This window comes from Hibiscus syriacus, unplaced genomic scaffold, assembly GCF_006381635.1.
Source record: "Hibiscus syriacus cultivar Baekdansim isolate YM2019G1 unplaced genomic scaffold, ASM638163v2 tig00109972_pilon, whole genome shotgun sequence".
Lineage (NCBI taxonomy): Eukaryota > Viridiplantae > Streptophyta > Magnoliopsida > Malvales > Malvaceae > Hibiscus > Hibiscus syriacus.
In genome coordinates this window covers 2,415,500-2,427,087 of record NW_024062543.1, presented here as the reverse complement: position 1 = coordinate 2,427,087, position 11,588 = coordinate 2,415,500, and the positions used below count along the sequence as shown (strand labels likewise).

Below are 11,588 nucleotides of genomic sequence, written 5' to 3'. Positions count from 1 at the left end.
TACACATATGATCATTTATCTTTATGTTTTGTCTATTTTTTGTCATTGATTTATAAAATATATATATAGTCCTTTCTTTTTTATTTAATTAAGATATGATTACTTTCGTTTTTATTTAATTAAGATGTTATCACTTCGAGTTAACTGTCGTAACAACAGTTAATATTTTATAGCTAAGAGGAACCACTTTTCTAGAACTTGCGTTATTAATTCAATTCTAGATATAAGATATTAATTCATTCATGTATTTCTAGAACTTAGGTTATTAATTTCTTTCATGTAAAACAAGTCACATCATTGACTATTCTTGTAAAAGTGTTACACTTTTAGAAATATCCTTAAATATCTAAGAGTAAATTATACTATTCTCACTCTAATTTTAGATTTTCTAATTCACTCAACTTTTGAATTGTTCATGTGTTGTCACTATAAATTATTTTTTTTATTATTTTAGTATTGCGTGGTATTTTTTTATTGTTATTAAAAAAAAATTTTTCACTTCTTCACCACATGAAGCATCACCATCATCCCTTCCCGTCGTTGTCGACCACCGTTGGTCTCCGAACCGACAATCGTTCGATCACAAATTATACTGAAAGACTTGCTTGGATACACTGAATTCGAATCTGATTGTTTCACCCAAAACATGTTAATCTCGATTGAACATTCTGATTTTCTCACTTTTTGTCTCCAATTCGTGGACTTCGGAGCATGTTCGACAAAACGAAGGTCGGATTTGGACTCAAGGGGTCGAGAGGCAAAGCGACACATGAAATCTAGGACCGAACAATCACCATCTACGGTCGAGGTGGTCGACATTTTGGTTTTCTTACTTTTGATCAAATTCGAGCATGTTCCGACAAAATGGAGGTCGGATTCAGATTTAGGGGGTCGAGACAAGCGCCAATGAAATCTAGGGCTGAACAATCACCATCTACGATCGTCGACGATGGTAATCCAATGTTAACGAACAATGAAAGGTCAACTATGTTTTTATTTTATATTTAAATTTTTATATTAAATAATAATAAGAAAAGTGACATCATACCAAAATAAAAATAATAATTCAGACTGATCAAACATGAACAATTCAAAAGTTGGTAGAGAGATAAAGTTAGATGAAAAATGTTGTAGTTTACCCAATATCTAATTAACATTTTACGTAACTTTTAATAATTAGTTATTTCATTGAATTTTAAAAACAACCACTTTCATGCATTCAGATAATATAATTTTATGTTTTAAAAGATTTTCATCTCCGTATTTTAATTAAATTAGGTAAAGTTGAGGATATTTTTTAATAATATGAGATAATTATAATGTAGTATATATTCAAATTTTTTAATCATGGATAACCTGTACATACCATGTATATACCTCGAATCCGAAACTTCTAAAAAAAAATACTCTCTTTTTCTAGTGTTTTATAAATTCTAAATTAAAATATAAACTAAAATAGAGAGATTAAAATCAGATTAGATTAAATGTAAACCTTTTAAGTTCTCAAAAATTTTACCAACTCCCTTTGATGTTTCATACAAAACAATAAACACAATATCCTATTGATAAAATTCAACATTATATTAAATATTGCAAACATTCTAAGCAATAGTGAAGCGATTATGAACAAGAATAAAGGGAAAAAAACTTTAGAACATGCACAAGATATGAAGTATATACATTACACGAGCTCTGGATTCTTCCCTTTCTTTAGAGGTCGCTAAAAGGAGTCCTCAAATGGAAAGCCATGTCCACCCTCCCCTCTTCATAGTGTACATTTGTTTAGTTATCAGCCAATTCCAACCACAAAGCAGAAGAAGTTGCCTAACGAAAAAACACGAGGATCGAACCGTACCAGACCGGAGAGGGAGGGAGCTCACTTCTCATGTTATCGGGCAATTACAATTTCTCACTGCCCTTATTAATGAACCAACTATGAAACTATGTCATGAACTCCATTGATCAGGTATGGTGAGAAAATAAGTAGTCATCGCCTTTCGGAACCTTTTCTTGTATTGTTTCGTGAAACGATCGTTGGGGATGCATTCTTCGGGCCACCTAGTATCCCGGATGCCTTGACCCATGTCTCCAAATGCTTGTCCCATGTATATTGTCGCATGAAATCGATAATTCCTAAAACCAGCTCTTTGCGCTCCTCGTCCACCCCAACAAGTAAGGTAGTCCATGACATCGACAGACTGAAATTCACAGTTCATTAGATGATATAGATTCTGAAGAATTTAAGGAGTGATGAGAATTTGAAAGATGAGAAACCCTTTTTTACAGTTTTAATGGTAGGGGAAACTTACAGCCAGAAAAGATGTATCATTCCAAATAGCTCTCTCGAGATTTCTCTTCGCCTTGCTTCCGAGAAAAATGGGCTCTGTTCGCAGTGTTTCTAACAGATTCATATCAAGCAGTACTTTGTTTGCCCCTGTTGTATCTGGGTTGTATCGCGATCTAATAGAACCCTTAAGATCATAAACCGTCGAGATACTTCTTCTGAAAAACAGGTTCTCCATCACCATAACATCCATTTTTGTTTCTTTGCCACCTTTCAGTTGTTTTACGGATACCTGCCATCAAAACAAACACAGAGAATTAGAACTCGGTATATTAGACCCTCGACACTTCGACTGCATGCACGGAAACAAATGCTTTTAAAAGGTAAAACACAAGCAGTCGAGCACGAACCTGATAAATGCCAAGAACTTTTGCTAGGCAAGTAGGGCTTCCTGAAGTGAAAGAATCTGTTAAATACTTGAAATATTCCAGAGAAATTCATTAAACGATTCTAACTCCGTCTTTTGGACTTGTTTTATAATGAATCTCTCATCCAATGTTTTGGCAAAATACACACTGCTCTTTCCCCTTGTGCACGCCATTTCTTACAGCGGCTCAAGGAACGCAAAAAATCCACTCCACTAGGGCAACATTTTCTCCTAAGAGAATCAAATTGTTTTGCAAAATAACAAGTCACCGAGAACTTCACTTTGCCACCAGCAGCAGCAGAATCGTCCCAAAAGAAACCATTAAATGTGGAGACCTTTTCGTATCAGCATTCGCAGCACCCCACAGATGATGAAGCATCTTCGGAGCCAAAACTTCCATAACGAATATAATCCAGATCAAGAGAGCCAAATGACTGCCAGGGTGAAAAGCTGGAAGTAGAAGAATCTTCTTTGCTCTTGTCACTAAAACTCCAGCCTCCTCCAATTTCATTGGACTTATCGGTAACCCACTCGTCATATTCTTTGGAACTGAGAGCATATGATATTATACTTGCAGGGTCATTGTCATAAACAGCAATAACAATATCACTGTGACCCCTCTGCGAAAGAAGTAGCCGAGCTCCTTCAACCACATGAGATGCAGAGGTGATTAAAGTGGGTGCGGAACTGAGTAACAAATTCATCTTTTGTGCCTCCAGAGACAATGTATTAGAGTAATTCCTCATGACATTAGAAACTGGATCTCTAATCATACTTGTGTAATCTCCAGAAGCATGGAAAGATCTAAGCATTGATAGTTGTGTTGAAGATGGGTGCAATCCTTTCTGAATTCTTTCCTGGAATCGCATTGCAGAATCGAAAGAACAAAGCCTCCGAGGAGATGCTACCCTACTCAAACGAAGATTGGTTTTACCTGTGTGCCTGATCAAAGAGGGTTGGAGCTCATTTTCTTGAAATGCTTCTGGAGGCTGAACTTTCGATGCAAGTAGATCAGTACCTGTCCAGGCAGAATCTATTTGTGCAGATAAAGAGGATGCAGGAGATGTGATGCTTCCATCTAATTGTATATCATCCTCTATCTTCTGATTATACACTGCCAAGTCAGATTCTTTTGGAACAACAGATTCCGTGTTCGATAGAATAGGGATCTGGCCCGACTGTATGGAATTCGTAGGAGGCTCCAGTGAATCTGGGATCTGTGAGCATTTTGTTCCTGAGCTCCAAGTTTCCCATCATTTGAATGATCCACTTCAGCTCTGACAGCAGAACCTGTCTTAATAAGAGAGTCCAATGAATGAAGTTGTCGATCCAAACATATAAACCGATTAGAAGTGAACGCCTTAACCGATTCAGCTCTAGGATGTCCACGGCTGCCACACCCACTTCTGAAGTCTCCATAACAACTGGTTGCAACAAACCCTACAATAACCCCCGCAAAATATCAACAATGTCAAAATTATCAAATACATATTACCAAGCAATATTCGAGGTCATATCAGTTAACTAATATCAGTGTTCTTACATTATAATTATTTATCTCCTTCCACATCTGTTCTCTCAATTCCATGATGTGATTCTGTAAATCGCTTGCATCTGATGATGGACAGTCAGCAGAATCGATCTTCTGTTCAATGCTGTCGAGCACATGAGATACCTCCTCGTACAATATTTCCATTTTGACCATTAACTACAAGGGACAGAATAGTCAATAATTTCATAATAAATGATTCTAACCGTATAAGAACAAGAGGGAAAATAGATGATAAACCTCAGCCGCCTCTTTTCTAATCCACTCCTGTTGAATGCTTCCACTAAATTCAAGTGTTGATGGGGGCACATGTACGGATAGATATCGATGGGAGAATAGCGGAAGAAGGCAACCATGTTGCCGAACCTGTCAAATGATACTCATAACTACCAGCATCATCCTTTAAATGTCAAAAATGAATAAAGGTTTAACCGTTTAAGCATGTACCCATAGAAACGAAGGCAGTCCCTCTGCAATGAATGACCACATGTGGCAACACGATTAGCAGTCGCATGGTTTGAAAAACTAAGCTCCAAAAACTTTCCAAAAGAAAGTCCCCAGGCAGCATCAGACATGACTACTCTACGAGTTGCTGGAGGAATCCCATTTATATGAACACACTTTAGGCACCGATGCCACATCCATATCTTCCCATCCTGTTCACCAGGCAGCTTAAGAGAGGAAAGGCGTCTTACATTGATCGTCAAATTTCCTTGCTGGTGGGTATACAAATGACATGGGCTTCGGTTTGCTCATTACATGACCGGCAACATGATGCCTGCAAAGAAAACCATTAAATTAAATAACTGAAACATAGAAAAACCAGTTATTTCAGATGAAAACACATAAAATCTGAAATGAATTACTTGATCAAACAGGTCATCACGAAGATATCTTCCCAACGGTTTATCAAAAGAACCATAAAATTTTATTCGCAGGGGCCGTGCACGTTCACAAACTGTTCCTTTCAGTACACACCGGCTTGAAAACGAAACCAATATACTCTGGTGCGTGTCAGCAGCTGAAAAGTATTCACTTGAAGCTTCATCATCGTCAATCTTTTCAGATTTTACCAATTCTTGAATCTCACCAAGATGACTCTCCTCTTCAGCCATGGTTTCTTGCAAATCAGATTGTGAAAAATTTCTATTATCACAAGGTAACATAGTGAACAACTTTGAATCCTGGAATTGTTCTGAATACATATCCAAACCTGCACTAGCGAACATATCATCATTGTATGAATCGAGAACAGAACCACCAGATGAAGGGAAAAAATGACTTTGATCATGCTGCTCAGACAATGATTCCATTCCTCCTTGTGCCGGATTGAGACTCAGAGATATATCATTCTGAGGAGAAGCATCAACTACTGCATCGAATGTGGATGAAGGATAGGAATTAGGAGCAACTGAAACAGTACTATCATCCTCCATTTTGTCTGGAACAGAAATTGGAGGTTTTACTTTCATCTTAGGCAGAGTAGCGCCTTCATCAGCAAGGAAGGAAGTCTCAAGAGATAGGTGATAGGCAGCAAAAAGAGCATACTGGACAACATGTTTAACCTTCTTTAGTTCTTCACGAGATCTGCCCCTCAGCAGGACCTATAAAGAGAAATTCGGCATGTAGATCAGTCGATACATTCTAATAAGAAAGTTTACTGTGTTGTTTCATCATACAAGCAAAAGTCTACATCTCTACTTGCCCCATGGCCATGCTATTTTACAATTCACATGAACAAACCAATTACTACCCTGAACAGCCTATAATGAACTGAGCAAAATTAATCTAGATTACATATGATATTTCTACACATTTTTCCTTTCACAATTTCAGCACTGAATATAACTAGAACAGGTATAACGTAATGGGCACAACAAAAAAAATCATATATGATTAAACCACTCAATTACTGATAGTATCAATATGACATGTGCACACATAAATGGAGGGAAGGGCATAAAACCAATTCTTAGAAAGAAAAAACAAAATGAGCGTAGGACCATAGTATTGTTGCCCTAGAAAGGGAACAGAATCTAAACAAAGAAATTCGGAAAAACAAGAAATATTTGTGACACATGGAGTATAAAAAGAAAAACAAATCGAAACAAAGGAAATGCAGTAGAGTTTTACGAACGGATGGAACTAAAGCGTCAAAAATGCTCATAACTTAAATATGTGACACCCTGTGTACCTATCAGGCTTACAAAAGAAGAGGGAAGCTTGGTTAAAACTCCACAATTCAGATGATACAACAAACAAATCATATGCACCGATAAGTTACTGGTACTGTGGTAATTGCCTGTGCAAGTTCAAGTTTTGTTGGCAAGGGGTCCAGGGTTCAGTCTCTGTTTGTTATCCCTTCCCCCTCCCCCTTTAATATAATGTAAGCTTTGACTGTAGCAGAAAAAAAATGAATCGAATGCATAAGTATAAAACATTACCGTGCAACACAAACGTCTTGGACAACCTTCAAAGAACATCAGTGTTTTTGATGGTTTCTTGTTGAACTGATTGGCCATCTCATGTTCTTCGGATACTTTTTCCAACCGGAACAGTTCACAGTGCCCCAATTGTGTAGTAGATAAATTATCGATAGATGGACAAACAAGAGCTCCAGTGCACCTTGCTATACGCTCCAATAGTGGCCTTTTCACATTGAGCACTAATGAAATCTCCTTTGCAAGTAGATACTCTTGGGCATATGAAGACGCACTCTTTTCTACCAGCAGAACATTGGGGCGAAGAGACTCAATCTTTTCAATGATCATCTTGAGGTGATCATTTTCCTATTCAAAAGACAATATTAGAACACACATGAATGCGATTGCTAATCACATAAAAACCTTCTATTGACCTGAATAAAGGGGATAAGACTTTTGAACAAACCTGTTGAAGCAATGTACTAAAAGATGCCAGCTGATTTGGAACTTTTAGAAATTCAAGGGCACCTCCTACTAGAAGCAACCTTGGCTTTTTGTATTGTGAGGTCATTCGTTTGTGCTTTACATTTTTTGTACAGACTACTCCCTTGACAAGGGTGCTGCAAGAATGATGGAGTTCACAAGTTAAGAACCCATAAAATGAGAAACAAAATGGTTAAAAACAATGGAAGATTTGAACAATAGAATAACAGAATAAAATTAAAGCAGCCCCCACCTCTCACTGGGAGTTCCTGATGCTATACACTTGACCTTCACATAATCCCCAGGATCCATACTGCCTCCTCTGCTAGTATCCGGTTTCACAAAATTCGCAGCTTGCCATGCTAATGCTGTCACAATGTCAAGCCATCCCCCAGCATTATCCTCAACTTTGATACCCTCACCCAGTAAAAGTTGCGACACAAGAGCCCTAAAATGACCCTGGATTACAGCTCTAATAGGTTCTTTGTTTCCCTCTTGTTTCTCCTTTGCTGGGAACATATTTGAAAGGCTACTACTTGATGAGAACATCGCACCAGAATCCCCAACATCATCATCTTCGTCATCATATGAAAAGAGGTTGCTCTCTGCCTCATCATTCTCATCCTCAACGGTGAGGGATACCATATTAGACCATTGTTTTCGAAATCTAATTGCTTTTGAACAATGGACGCATCATCAGAGTAATCATCGGTATTCTCTGGTTTCTCAATGGCTGTCTCTGGTGGCTTTCTTAAAACAGCCATGTTTTCTAGACCAAAGGGACCAAAATTTTGAACCATTGGGCTCCCTTCTTGCCTCTGCTGTACAGAATGCGCATCTCTATAAGGAGTAAAACTGTTCCTAGATGGGCTGACTGAAGGACTTGATCCCACAGGTTTACAACTATAAAACTCATTTCTAGCACTAATACTACTAGAATCTATGTCTGAAACATCCTGACCATTTTCAGCGGAAGGACTAAAACTCTGCTTGCCAGAATCATCAACATCTTCTTCATCACTCCTACGCCAATAAAATACACATAAATCAACTAAATTCACAAATAACAAATCCATTACCGATTAAGAAATAATATTTCAGCATAATTCTGCTAAGCAAGTGAAAGTATACCTGCTGCCAGATTGCTGAGTAGATACTGGAGGGGATGAGTACTAATGAAGTTATGCTCTTGCCAGTTATAACCGGGAGAGGAAACCCACACTCACGAGCTTCAAGATATTGACCAAGATGATCACTTCTAATGGATTCGCTGTTCATAGAACAAGGGGATATTAGTTCCGGGCTCTCCCGGGGAGACTCAGAAGGGTGCACTTTCTCAGAACACTTCCTTCCTCCAGTTTCGAGCCTCGAGTTAACCCCATCACAACACAACTTGCAAGATTTAACACTCATCATCCTTGAAAAATCATCACCCTTTACATTATCCTATTGATCGGCATCATCAACAACATAGGGTTCCTATCTTTCAACACATTTAGAACACAACAAACAGCCACAACTTTGGCAGGGGTATTTATGAGAGAATTTATCAGAAAACTTCACATGACATTCAGAACAACACATTTTCTGGCAAGCACCGTTTCTTAGCATCCCAAATTTTTCACCGGAAAAACCAGAAAGATCGCTTGTTTCCAATGAAATCCAATACCTAGCTGCTTTTGTATTAGATCTAATGATGAACTATCAGGGACTCCCATAAGAATCCAAAAAAAAGCCACAGTAATTCCTATCAACCTCTTCCCTCCTTTTGGGTTTTCTTCTTCTGAATCGGTATTAAATCATATGCGAAAACCCACAAAAAATGGTGAGTTTTTTTTTGGTTAACTGTTTTTGATGAGCTAAAGTTTGATTAATTTTGACTCTCCTTTTCACTTTATTTTTTCAAATGTGTCAAATAAAAGGAAAACTGAATAAGAAAAAACCTCCCTTCTCCAATGAAGAAACTTAATCAATCTCACCACAAATTTTTTGGTAACAAAATTTGCATATTAGAAAAATAACAACAGTATCAATAACAAGCACAACAAATTCCACACACATAATTCACAACATAAACCCTAGAATTCAAAAAACACACAGAAACTTTGACCCGATTGATCCGAAATGAAAAATAAAAGAAAACCCAGAAACATCAAGAATATTGAAAGCCTAACCGATCCCGGATTTATGCTTCCATGGGTCAACTCAAGCACCACAGGTGTTAATTTTGCCAGAACGAATACAAAGAGACCCTAAAGTTCAAGGACTAGAAGAACAGCTTCAGCAGTAAAACAAGGTAAGCAAAGCAAGTTAAAGGAGAAAGCTTGAAAGTTATAGAGAAGAAGAAGAAGATTAGATAGGAACAAAATGAGGATCAAAAGAAGACAAAGGAAGAGTACAGAGAAGTTTCCTTTTCTACCGGAATCACCGAATCAGCACGCATTTCCATCGTCTCTTTTTACTCTCTCCTCTCTCTCAACAACGACACTCTTCCTTTCACTTTTCTGAATATTATTATTATTATTTCAATTTCCTTGCATTTTATTATTATTATTACTATTATTATTATAGGATAAATTACAACTTTTATCACTAAACCTTACCCTCTCTCCTATTTCGTTCACTGACTTTATAAGTTTACAATTTTCTCACTGAGCTTAATTCATTGAATTTTTTTCTTTTACTAAATTTTACTTTATCTTCTATTTTGGTCACTCCGTCATTAAATATTTTCATCAAACCGATTTCGTTTTACATCTATATAACAGTTCATTTTAACTTTATTAATTATTTAACAGTCGAGTGATAAAAAAATGTATAAGTTCAATAAATAAATTAAATATTTAAAGTACAATAAGTGAAATATGAGATAGAGTAAAGTTCAGTTACTAAATTTGAATTTACCCATTATTTTATCACTTTTCCTCTCATTTTCTTTCCCTTTCCCTCCCTATCTTTCAACACTATAATAAATCTCTTTCCTCCTTTCCCTTTTCTGGTCAAATTTTACTCTCAAATTTTTAAGATTCTCGATACTGAATTAAAAGATATATAATTATGTAATATTGTTTTAGAGAAATAGAGTGAAATGTATCGGTCTTTTTAAGACGTTGTAAAATTTATTTTATTGTAAATTAGACTAAAATTATTAATTTTAGAATAAATAATAATAATAATTTTAAGTGTGAAAAGAATAAAGGACTGAAAGCAGAATTAAACTCTTTTTTGTTTTTTGTTTTTTTCTCTCTCTCTTCTCTTATTTAATTAGGGTTTAAAAACTAGAGTTGTATGCCGTACCTGATCTGATCGGTCATCGATCATCAGCATACATTTTCTTAAGGTAATATTAATCATCGCTATCACAAGGTGCGAGGAACGTTCGACGTAGACGATCTTTTCAGGTGACGTAATTTAATGTTAATATTTAATACCTCGTGTTTTATGTAAAACAAGGTTTTTGAGAAAATAAACCTCCCAAAAAATTTATTGCGAGTGATATTCAAAATATCTCATGTTTTTCAAAGCGTGAGGTCTTTTCAGTTTAACTTAATCATTTTATTTTTATTACATTGTATTTATAAATTACATAACATCTACAATTTATTTTGATGCGTAATATTTGGTGTAATAATGTCTTGAAAAAGTAGATTCTATTGCAAATAGACACTAATAAACATTAAGATTGTTATATAAATAGGCACTAATAATATTGAACATGACAATCACGCACAATTTGATAAAATAAACTTGCTTCGTAGTTAAAAAACAAGAAGCATAACAAGTACATAGATTGTCATAATGTCGGTGCCAACGTTGGAGGTCTGAATTACGCGCACAGTTGGTAGGACAACTGCAATCTTCAATTTGTTTTGGGAAGGCAACGTGGTGACGATGCCACGACTGTAAATGTAGAAACGAATTTATCTTCGGATGAAGAACAAGTAAATTTGTTTTCGAGAGATCAAGAGCTCTTATGATTCGAAGTCCTTCATCCCTCGATTTGTCCCCAGAATAAACTAGAATAAGGCCATAGACATATACGACGTTGACGTCACCTCCATTGGCCGCTTGCTTCAATAAATATGGACCGAAGAACGAATTTTTTCCACTAAAAAAATTAAACATGCCTTCTCTATATAAAGCTTCAGGATTGTTAGCATGAAGGCATATTTGGTGAATCATCTTATCGGGTTGAAACCATGGCATGGTGTTAATATTTTTTCATGAAAATGTTCTTGCTGATCGGCAACTTTATGAAAACTCTTACAACTCAACTGCGCATTGACGAAATCGAGGACAGAGTTAGAAGCAACATGAAGTAGAATTTTTGTTAATATTTCTCTAAGAAATTTGACAATATTAAAAAACATTTTTTTGTCATTTTGCTTTAAAACCAGGTTAGGAAACATTCCAAAATGGACC

At 36.3% G+C, this 11,588-nt stretch overlaps 1 pseudogene; it reads right to left on the bottom strand.

The window, feature by feature from the left end:
• Positions 1 to 1,536: 1,536 nt before the first annotated feature.
• On the bottom strand, positions 1,537 to 9,656 carry LOC120211523 (annotated as a pseudogene).
• Positions 9,657 to 11,588: the final 1,932 nt, after the last annotated feature.